General features: G+C 41.2%; 1 protein-coding gene across 1 annotated transcript in view; it reads left to right on the top strand.

The window, feature by feature from the left end:
- The first annotated feature begins 236 nt into the window (after positions 1-236).
- LOC134225031 (protein argonaute-2) overlaps positions 237-11,910 on the top strand; it is a 151,124-nt gene continuing 139,450 nt past the window's right edge. The window contains exon 1 of the mRNA XM_062704775.1: positions 237-372. The gene's annotated coding sequence lies outside the window, so the exon portion shown is untranslated. The remainder of the gene's footprint in view (positions 373-11,910) is intronic.

The raw sequence follows: 11,910 nt of genomic DNA, 5'->3' as shown, positions 1-11,910 counted from the left end.
CGAGTTGCATGCATCGTTCTTCCCCAACAGTTCTGCCACCCATCCACCCTGGTCCTGGTGGCTTTATGGAGAAGGGGAGCCTGTTTTTCTCACTCTTCGCACACCTATCGAAGCGCTATCCAATATCCATACAACGACGGTCGGTCTGTATCTTGATGGCGAGGCCTGCCTGGCTGGGATGGCCGGCCGGCGGATTTTCTCTTTGCGTCATCATTAACGATTCGACCGTCGATCTGAGTTGATGTCGGTTCGTGTGCGTCTCCGTAGAAATTGTGCGTAGAAAAGCTCGAGTTCCGTGCGGTTTTCTCTGTATCACGCACTCTCAATCGCTTCCCTCGCCACAGTTACCGGCCCGCTACAGCAAAATCGCAGGTGTGTTATTGTTGTACATTAGTGAAAAATGCCTTCCCCGCCCAGTTGGAAGTAATCATGAAATGTTCGGGATGGAAAATGCTAGAACCGACAATGGAAGGTCAGAAACGCAATAGCGCGCGGTGTCGGTAATTACCGGCCGACGTAGCTTCTCGATAGAAATGGACGAACGCGGGGAGGCAGAGCTACGCAAAAAGATGTGGTTTGGGTATCCAGAAAAATTGCCTCGAATCGCGATTACGGACGATGGAAAGGTCAACCGTGTCTGGGACGTTCGACTCTGCACGCGCGTGATGGCCCGGTGTGGGTAATCAATAGAGGCGAAGGCGGGAAACAGTGGGGAAGCATGGCTTGCTACGTGTACGTGTTTTGTAGCATATCGCAAAAATCAAGGGCAAAAGAGTGCATCAGTTTGCTCGGGCTAACGTGACCATGACGCATACAGACATACCTTTGTTGGGAGGGTGGAAATTTAAGAGGTTTTGCTTTGCATGTCAATAAATATTGTTAAAATGGTTGATTCCGTAAATCTACTGTGACATTTATTGTTTATTCCAATAAAACATGCCAATAATGAATTTAGGCAAAGAGTTTGTTTAAATTTGGCCACAAATATCATCACGAATATCAAGTATAGAAAACAAAAGTAAAACATTTAAGAATAGTTTTGCTGATTTAGGTTGGTTTAAGTTATATGTTGCAAGGGGGTTTATATACCTAGTTAAAAATTACAAACCAACTTTCAGTTTACCAATAAATGTAATAAACTAGAGAGAATCTGCTGCGATTTTCTTTTTGTTCTCACTCCCGGACATAACTTTTGAAACGTATGGATTTTACATTCATCCAGGTCCTAGCCTATTATTGCCAGCAAAGCAAGAGATGTTCCACCATTGACGACAGCTTCCTTTGTAGTTTATTACATCTATTGGTTCATCAAAATTGCATTCAGAACTACCAGAAGACCTGTCTAATGCGGTACATGGCGATACTCTTCGTTATCAAAACTATTTTCGGTGCACGTGACTATCCGATATATTTTCTGCTTTTAATCAAGTGTTGGAAGAAAGAATTATTGTAAAGCGTTTTCATTTAGGTCCATAAAAACTTAATTCATCTGTTGGGCAGTTTTATAACCATCCAATTAATACGCGTTTACGTTCGAATGCTTATTTAAAGGTATACAATAAAATTGTGTGCGCTGTACCATTCAAATTCCAATGTCAAACCAATGCACGGGTCACTTCGAAATCAGAAGACCCCCCCAGTGTGCGTGAATGGACCAGGAAAAAAAAGAGAAGGGCAACATAATTGCAGAACGGGCGATGAGTCTCCGTATGCCATTCCCATTATTCCTCTGCATGTTTCCAAAACATGGCGATATGGAAAGCAAAGCAAAACTCGCCAAGCAAAACATAACAACATAAACCCAACGCAACGAAAGCTGAACAGATCAATACACGTATGACGTGGATGTGTCCTTCTTTGGTACTTACTAAACAGTGTAATACGTCATAATATTTGAGAAAAAAAAACGGTTTAATTAGATTGCCGTCAAACTCTTTGTTAACGGAAACTTTTTTTTCTTATTTTTGAGCATTCATATTCAAACACATGTTTGCATTCCAAAATCAGGGATAGAATTACGTCGCGCGTGTGATTTAAATAGAAATGATTTCCTGACTGCGGTAGTCGACATGCTAACATGCTAACAAACACGCACTTCCCAACATAAAAGTAGATTCAGATGTGTCCAAAAATAGTTACAAGAAGTTGATGCTTCAATTCACAAATGCATAATGCGTCTCCATATCGTGAACATTTTCACAGTGTCTCAAAGGGAAATTATTATTTCATAAAAAAATCAGTATCTCTGAAATATCAGTATCTTCGCTTTTATGTCATATGGGTAAATGAAAATATTATATCTTGAATGATAGCCATTTTGACCCTTTGTGTTTTTTTTACATCTCTATAAAGTTGACCATAAATCATGCAAATGACTCCAGCAGCGAAAAAAAATTCACGAAAGACGAATGCAACCGAATAATTTTAAGAAACTAATATATGCCTCCAAAAGGCAAATATGTCAAATTACATCCACTTTTTGAATTCTTCCATCAAATAAGTAAAACACAAATAATCAAAGCTGAAAGGCCATGTGGGCAAGCACTTGCCATGTAAAAAATATTGCGAATCAAATCAGAAAATGAACACAAATTTAGTGAAAAAAGAACGAATATTTTCCGATTTTCCTAATCAGTTATCTAGAGCTAGTCACCATGGCATAATAGTTGTGTAATCACCGATTTCGGAACGAAAGCATGATGTTGTTGTTAGAGGCGATATAATTATCATGTTGAAAGCACGCATTTGTCTGGTCAAGAGAGGATACGTTTCCTCCTTTCAAAACGCGAATTTGCCTTTTCTAAAGCTCGGGCAGATTAAATTTCTTTTTTTAACGGTTGCATCTGTCCGACATAAGGCAAGGAAAACTATGATTCTTTCATTCAATTCAAATATTTGCTCGGTATAAGGCAAGAGAGGAAATGATTTCTTCTTTGAGTTCACGGAGTTGGTTTAAGATAATGGAAAACATGATGTCTCTTTTCAATGGATACATTTTTCTGGCAAAAGGTGAAAGACGATCTCCTATGATATCTCCTATAACATATGATTAGGGCTTAAAAGCCAAACGTAAACATTATCTTGTTTTGAAGATTCAGAGTCTAATGATGGCTCGTTCACGCAAACCAACATCACTAGGAGAAAGATGCAGGCTTTCCGCTACATGATATATACATGATATATTTCCATGGCGGCATAGTGGCGAACTTTGGAGCACGCGCGCAGGACATACCTGTTCCGGCTCCGGATATCCAGGAAATCCAGGAGGAGATTATCCGGCTGAAAAACAACAAAGCCCCTGAAGTTGACCAACTACCAGGAGAGCTGTTTAAACACGGGGGTGAGACACTGGATACAGCGCAGCGCTGGGTAATGGTTTGGAAGGATGAGATACTGCCGCAGGAGTGGATGTATGGTGTCGTGTCATGTCGAGGCATTCTTCAGTTCCTTCGAAGCGCGGAGAGGGTTACGACAATGTGGTAGTATTTCGTGTCTGCTATTCAACATCGCTAAAATGATAAATGCTAAAATGATAAGCTGGAACAATGCCTAATTTCATTTAAATCTTTTAGTATCATTAGTGATTAGCACACGTTATTATTTTATGTGGGGGACAAGCATGGAACATATTTTTCAACGCGGGTGTCAGGCGGCTGACCCATGCTCGACCAAAATAGTAAAATTTAGCTAGAATATTTTAATTTTGTTTGATTGTTTGCTATTGAATTTTATATCAGAAATCGCGAAAATACTTGAAATAAAACTTTGTAAAATGTTTAGTATAATTATCTTTAAAAGGCATGGTTTGATTTTTGTATTCGATGAACCTAGAAGAATCGTTTTGCTCACTGAGCAGAAAGTACAAATTTGGTAAATTTAGATTTGTTCAACGGATATTTGTTGATAGATTGAGGTTAAGAAATCGTCTGTAAATTATTTAAAGAATAAACTGTAAATAAAATTGATGTTAGCATACTCTTTCGACAGCCGGCTGGCAAGAGTTTAAATAAAAACAGGTAAACAACATAGTCTGTGGGTCGAATTGCCAGCTTGAGGCAAACCTCCATGACCTACCTTACCCTACCAAACCACCAACTCCGTAGAACTTATGAGGGCGTCGCCAAGTCGGGGGCCTCTCGTTAAGTAAGTTCTACATCAACATTTCCTTTCCTATCCCTAGTTACGGTAAAGATGGGCGTGGCCGGGAGTAGTAATCCTCATGCTTATGCCATTTTTATCTTAGATTGGAATCAAGAGTAACTCCCCACCTTGATTTCCGATAGCAATCTGGATAAGGATTCCATAAGAAACATGAGTATCACTAGTGTCCAATCTACGAAGTATACCGTAACAACGGAAACGCTAACGCTAACGCTAACGCTAACGCTATTCAACATCGCTTTGAAGGGGTTTCCTTCCTCCTCCTCCTCCTCCTCCTCCTCCTCCTCCGCCTCCTCCTCCTCCGCCTCCTCCTCCTCCTCCTCCTCTTCCTCCCCCTCCTCCTCCTCCTCCTCCTAGCAGCGATAGCAGTGACGTCAATTGTTTACAGTGAAAAATGATGTTCGCGTACGTGTCGATAGTGTCTTGTTTTTGTATGCCGTGATACGGATAATCCTTTAGGAATTCGTTCGGAAATTCCAGAAGAAAATACCGGAGGAATCAGAGGAATTTCTGATGGAATACCTGGAAGAATTTCTGAAAGTATTCTACAGGAATTCTTAAAGGAAACCTTCTAAAAGAAATTTTAGAAAAATTGTTGTTTTGGAATTTTTGAAAAAAATCCTTAAGAAAGAAAGATTTCCGAAGCAACCCGCGAAGTAAATTCCAAAGGAATTCTGAAAATATCCGAATTTTCAGAAATGTAGAATTTTTGATAGAATTCCCGGAGAAGTTTCTGGACGAATTCTGGAAGGAATTCTTTCAGATGTTCCTGAAGAAATTCTTGCAAGAGTTTTTAAAGTAATTTCCAAAGGAATTCCTCTAGAAATTTAGAAATTTATATGAAATTCGAATTGTTTTAAACTTACATTAGAAATTATTTCCAATGAAAGGAAATTTTCAATTAGATTTTTTTTTTGAAAATCTATTCACGATGTTCTACGGGAATTCCTTCCTTCATTTGGAAATTCTTCCAGAAATTTCTTCACAAATCTCTTCAGTTAAGCCTTCAAAAATATTTTTAGTCCCCAGTAGTCCCTTTCAACATTTTTCCTGGGATTCTATTGCAAAACCGCCTGAAATGCCTTTGTGAATTTCTCCAGATATTCCTTTTTTTCCCTTGTTGGGTATTTTATTCACTGCCACCATTTGTTAGATCTATTGTGATATATGCCCCATTTCATATAGCTTCATCAAGTTGACGCATCATTGCTATGTAGAGCAATTGCATCACCTTGACTACCAGCGTCTTCCCAATACGGTATTATGGTTCTGATGAATCGTACGACCAAATTGGGACTTGTTCTCCAAACTTCAGAGGGTTCTATCAGCCCCCTGTTGAAGAACTGTAATCTTTTTCTAAAAATTGCCGGACAGATGTTCCGAGTCTTCCACATGTATACCGCAGAAGCGACATACATCATCTTGAAGTTTTCCTAACAGCTTCAAGTGATAACGGCTCGGGCAATGGCCTGTTACAAGACCTGTATATGTGTTAAGATCTTTTTTTGAAAGATCTAAAATTTTGCGAGTGATAAATACGTTTGGTGTGATGAAACGTTTGGACTGCCTCGCAATCAAGGTGTTCTTCCAAATGTCCTCTATTTTTTAATGTTCCCAAGATTTGAGTTCCATTCTAAGAGAACACGCAGATACACCACAAAAAGGTTCTGGACCTATGAATTGTCGAGATGAACCAAGTCTTGCCAGCATATCAGTTTGTACATTGCCTTCAATGCCACAATGACCAGGAACCCAATACAGGTTCACATTGTTACGAATACCCAAGGTTTGGAGTGACTGAACACATTCCCAAACGAGTTTAGATGTGCATCTAGCTGATTTCAGAGCATTCAATGCTGCTTGACTATCAGACATTAGGGTTCGTACATATATTACGTAAGCACTAATGGGGCGAGGGGGGGTCTGGCGTTTTCTTACGCACCATATAAATAAAAAATCATTTGTATGAAAAAATCTTACAGGGGGGAGGGGGGTGTTGAAAAACCCAAAAAAAATGCTTACGTAATATGTGTACGACCCCTTATGCAAATATTTGAATGCCTGTAATTTCGACGTATGCATAAATTAGAGCATTCAAGAATAGCCTGAACTTCAGCTTCGAAAACAGTTGGCCACTTTCCCATGGGAATCGAAATATTCGTCCCTGGGCCAGTCACGCCTGCTCAAACTTGATTGTTCAGCTTTGAACCATCGGTGTAAAACACAATCGATCCTGAACGAAGATTTGGTCCACCATTTGTCCATGTGCTTCGCTTAAGCAAGGATGTTATCGATCATTTAGGAATCTGCCTTCGATCATGTAGTAGATTTTCAATAACTTATTCCAGAGGCTAAATTTCAAAATGTGTTGTATGGTGGACTTCTAGTGCGAAGGTTTATCTACAACTCTGCCTAACAGTTCGTTGTTTGAATTTCACTAATAACGGAGCTATAGCGCTAGTAGCAGTAACTTAGACTAAATGATTGCATATTTTGTTATCATTTAGTATAAGTATAGCAACTAGCACCGTAACTCCTTTAGCAGTAGAATTCGAACATCGACCTGTTCAGGAGAGTTGTAGAAAAACCTTCGCACTAAAAGTCCACCATACAACACATTTTGAAATTTAGCCTCTGGAATGAGTTATTGACAAACTACTAAATGATCGAAGGCAGATTACTAAATGATCGATAACATCCTTGCGCTCAAGATTAATTACATCAAAAAATCGATAAAAGTTGTATCTTCTTCTCATCTAATCATCGTTGTTTGTGATCAGTGAGTTGATACTTATTTTGTTTAGAATACTAAGATGTCCTGTTAGGTCACCTTCGAAGAGGTTTGAATCTCTTTTGATCTTCAAAGCACTCTTCTCTGCAAAGCAAAGCGTCTAGTGCTGTGTTCGGCGTGCTTCTCATCGTTTCAACATAGCATTCTTCATTGAACTGTGAGATGTGTTATCGAATGCTCCTTCAGTGTCGAGGAACGCTGCAAGTGAAATTTCTTTTGCTGCAAAAGATCATTCCAACTTTGTAACTAACTTGTGAAGCGCTGTTACTGAAGATTTACCCTCCTGATATGCAAACTGATTTTTGCTCAGAGGAGTATTCGTTAAATAAAATTATTTTATGTGCTCATCTATTAGTTTTTCCATTATTTTTAGTATAATGGACGATCAGCTAATTGGTCTGAAGGATTTTGGGTATGATTTATCCTTCTTATTAGCTTTTGGGATAAATGTGAAACGCACTCCCCGCCATGCAGTCGGAATATAGCCTAATATTAAGCTCGATTGGAACATCTTAGTCAGAACGGGTGTTAAGATTGCTTTTCCCTTCTGTAGTAGTACAGGAAAAATTCCATCCCTACCTGGAGATTTGAAGGGTTCAAGTGAATCAATCGCCCATTCAACTTTCTGTTCAGTGAATATTTCATTGGCCAGAATGCCAGCATTGCTCCTGGTGCAATTCATCCCAGTGACTTTATTCGTTTGTTGAATATCTTGCCTGGCTTCATTAACACCAGTTTGCGTAACAGATGCATTCTGGTCCTCATGTGAATTGATGATAGAACACGGGAAGTGTGTTTGCATCATTACTTCTAATGTTTCATAAGTTGTCTTGGTAAAAGACCCGTCATCTTTTTTAATAGTCCCAAGACCATTTGTGTGATCTTTAGCAAGGACTTTCTGCAATCTAGCAGCTACTGGAGTACTTTCAATGTTTTCACAAGTGTGCCTCCAATTTATCCTTTTAGATCTTCGAATTTCTCTATTGTAAGCAGTGAGGGATTCTTTGTATTGTTCCCACTGTTGTGTACGTTTAGCCCGGTTAAAGAGTTTCCGGGTTTTTTTCCGCATCTTTTGTAAATTGGTATTCCACCAAGATACGTCTCTATTTGAAGAACGTTTCTTAGCAGCGCAGCTGACTTGAAAAGCTTTCAGTATCAAGCAAGAAAGTTGCTTAGAACTTTTTTCAAGTCCATGACTAGTATTTAATGAGGTGCTTAAGTTTTCCGCCTCACTAGCCAAGTTTGAGATATAATATTCCCAGTTAGTTTTCCTGGGATCTCTTTTGGTTTCTATGATTTGATTTCCAGCCTCATATTCAAATAATATGTGCATGTGATCAGATAGAGATATTTCTTCTGATACATGCCAATTTTTGATTTTTCCGAAAGTGTATGACTACACAAGGTTAAATCAAGAACTTCTACAGAAATTCCTTTAGTAAAACCATATAAAATTCCTTCCAAATTTTCTGAAGGAATTTCTTGAAAGAATTTCCAAATTAAATTTCCGAAGGAATTTGATTGATTGAAGAGATTTAAAAAAAAAAATCAAAAGGAATCTCCCAAGGTCTAGGCAGCGGTTCTCAATTTTCGATGTCCCCAGGGCGTACCTCGGGCAAAAATGCGTAATGGGGGATGTATTACAATTCCAATAAAAGCTTAACAAGCTTAATATTAATAAGGTTTTGATAATTTCAAAATTTTAAAACTTTATATTGTTTATAATATGCATGATGATTGATATATCAAAGCCTGTTGAATTATGTACACTACCAGCACAGAGTATGAAAAACTGTGGGACAAACTTTTAAAAGGGGAAACCCTTAATTCACTTAAATCTAGAATCTAAGGGTTCGGAAGCCTTAATTTGAGAGGTATACTGCCGTAATCTGAAAAAGTGACGTATACGCCATTTTCCAAAAATGGTGTTAACGAGTACTACTCATCGAGCTCTTTAACAGAAAAATTGAAAACATGCATGTTGTAAAATGGCTGTTACGTCACTTCTCCAGATTACGGCAGTATAAAGGCTTTTTTCGAAAAGCTTAGTAGCTTCGTTACAAGAGGCTTGAAAGCCCTCTTCTAAGCAGCTCGTAAGATTCCTATTGAGAGGAACAGAAACCTTTTTCCAAGAGGCCCTCCTTTCAAGAGGTTCGGAAACCTCCTGTCAAAAGGCCTCCTGCCATTTGTGGTTAAATTCAAATCACGCATGAGTCAAATTCCATCAGAATCGCTCATGATTCAAATCGCAATTTGCATCATTGCATGATTTTTACGTGTTCTTCTTTGTTGAATGCATTGAATTAACTTTTTTCGCTTAAGGACAAGCCTCCCGGAATCCAAAACAAAAAGCCCTCGCGTTTTCAAGGGCACCTCACTTGAACGGGGTGCCCTTGAAAACGCGAGTGCTTTTTGTATTGGAGTCCGAGAGGCCTGTCCTTAAAACAATGGCTACTAAATATGTGAATGAAATATATTTTTCGGCGAGTGAGCGAAGCGATACAATTCTGTCCAAGAAACTCAATGCATGAAGTGCATGAAGCCTCGATGATTGAGATTTGAGTATGATTCTACCAACACTGCCTGTCAAGAGGCTCGGAAACGTCCTTTAAAGAGGCTCGAAAATCTCCTTTCAAGAGGCTCAGAAGCATCCTTTAAAGAGGCTCGAAAGTCTCATGTCAAGAGGCTCGGAAACGTCCTTTCAAGAGGCTCGAAGCCTCCTTTCAAGAGGCTCAGGAAGCCTCCTTTCAAGAGGCTCAGAAGCCTCCTTTCAAGAGGCTCAGGAAGCCTCCTTTCAAGAGGCCTGGAAGCCTCCTTTCAAGAGGCTCCAAGCCTCCTTTCAAGAGGCTCAGAAGCCTCCTTTCAAGAGGGTCAGACCTCCTTTCAAGAGGCTCAGGAAGCCTCCTTTCAAGAGGCTCAAGCCTCCTTTCAAGAGGCTCCAAGCCTCCTTTCAAGAGGCTCAAGCCTCCTTTCAAGAGGCTCAAAGTCTCCTTTCAAGAGGCTCAGAAGCCTCCTTTCAAGAGGCTCAGAAGCCTCCTTTCAAGAGGCTCAAGCCTCCTTTCAAGAGGCTCAAGCCTCCTTTCAAGAGGCTCAGAAGCCTCCTTTCAAGAGGCTCAAGCCTCCTTTCAAGAGGCTCAGAAGCCTCCTTTCAAGAGGCCTGGAAGCCTCCTTTCAAGAGGCTCAGAAGCCTCCTTTCAAGAGGCTCAGAAGCCTCCTTTCAAGAGGCTCGGAAGCCTCCTTTCAAGAGGCCTCAGAATCCTCCTTTCAAAAGGCTCAGAGCCTCCGTTCTAGAGGCCTCAGAAGCCTCCTTTCAAGAGGCTCAGAGCCTCCTTTCAAGAGTCTCTGAATCTTCCTTTCAAGAGACTCATAGGCCTCCTTTCAAGAGGCTCAGAGCCTCCTTTCAAGAGGCTCAGAGCCTCCTTTCAAGAGGCTCAGGCCTCCTTTCAAGAGGCTCAGGCCTCCTTTCAAGAGGCTCAGAGCCTCCTTTCAAGAGGCTCAGGAAGCCTCCTTTCAAGAGGCTCCAAGCCTCCTTTCAAGAGGCTCAGAAGCCTCCTTTCAAGAGGCTCAGGAAGCCTCCTTTCAAGAGGCTCGAGAGCCTCCTTTCAAGAGGCTCAAAGCCTCCTTTCAAGAGGCTCAGAGCCTCCTTTCAAGAGGCCTCAAGCCTCCTTTCAAGAGGCTCAGGCCTCCTTTCAAGAGGCTCAAGCCTCCTTTCAAGAGGCTCAGGCCTCCTTTCAAGAGGCCTGGAAGCCTCCTTTCAAGAGGCTCAGAGCCTCCTTTCAAGAGGCCTGGAAGCCTCCTTTCAAGAGGCTCAGAAGCCTCCTTTCAAGAGGCTCAGAAGCCTCCTTTCAAGAGGCTCCAAGCCTCCTTCAAGAGGCTCAGAAGCCTCCTTTCAAGAGGCTCAGAAGCCTCCTTTCAAGAGGCTCAGAACCCTCCTTTCAAGAGGCTCAGAAGCCTCCTTTCAAGAGGCGCGGAAGCCTCCTTTCAAGAGGCTCGGAAGCCTCCTTTCAAGAGGCTCGGAAGCCTCCTTTCAAGAGGCCTAGAAGCCTCCTTTCAAGAGGCTCGGAAGCCTCCTTTCAAGAGGCTCGGAAGCCTCCTTTCAAGAGGCTCGGAAGCCTCCTTTCAAGAGGCTCGGAAACCTGCTTTCAAGAGGCTCGTAAGGCTCCTTTCGAGAGGCTCCGAAGTGCCCTTCAAGAGACTCGGAAGCCTACTTCCAAGCAGCTTGTAAGCTTCCGGACAAGAGGCTGCGAAGTGTCTTTTCAAGAAGCTCGGAATCCTGCTTTTAAGAGGCTTGGAAGCCTCCTTCCAAGAGGCTCGAAAGCCTCCTTCCAAGAGGCTCGAAAGCCTCCTTCCAAGAGGCTCGGAAGCCTCCTTTCAAGCAGCTCGTAAGCCTCTTTTCAAGTGGCTCCGAAGTGTCCTTTCATGAGACTCGAAAGCCTTCTTTCAAGAGACACGGAAGTCTCATTTCAAGAGGCTTCCTTTAGAGAGCCTCGTAAGAGCTCCGAAGTGACCTTTCAAGAGACTCGGAAGCATAATTTCAAGAACCGCGGAAGCATCCTTCCCAGAAGCACGGAAGCAGCTTTTCAAGAATCGCGAATGCCTCCTTTCAAGTTCCGCGGAAGCCTACTTTCAAAGGACTTGACACACATTAAGAGGATCGGATGCTTCTAAAAGTCCTCAAGGTGTGTAATAACTTAATTTGAATTGGAAAGCTTCGCGGAACAGTGAAAGTTTCAAACAGCTTATTGAAGTGTTATCGGTTTTCAGGTCCGTTTTTATACTTATGCGTTATGCTTATTATCATTTACAGCGAAAAAAATAGTGGAAACCTCAATGAATATAAAAGCTTCAAGGGATACCTCTCAAGGAAAAGGTTGAGAACCGCTGATCTATTTTAAACATTGGCAGCTCGTTAACCAAGAAAAACCTCTGCCTCTTGAACCTTACCCAAAATTCCAATA

Source organism: Armigeres subalbatus, chromosome 3, assembly GCF_024139115.2.
Source record: "Armigeres subalbatus isolate Guangzhou_Male chromosome 3, GZ_Asu_2, whole genome shotgun sequence".
NCBI classification, from domain to species: domain Eukaryota; kingdom Metazoa; phylum Arthropoda; class Insecta; order Diptera; family Culicidae; genus Armigeres; species Armigeres subalbatus.
The sequence above is the reverse complement of the archived record's forward strand: the minus strand, read 5'-3'. Positions and strand labels throughout refer to the sequence as shown.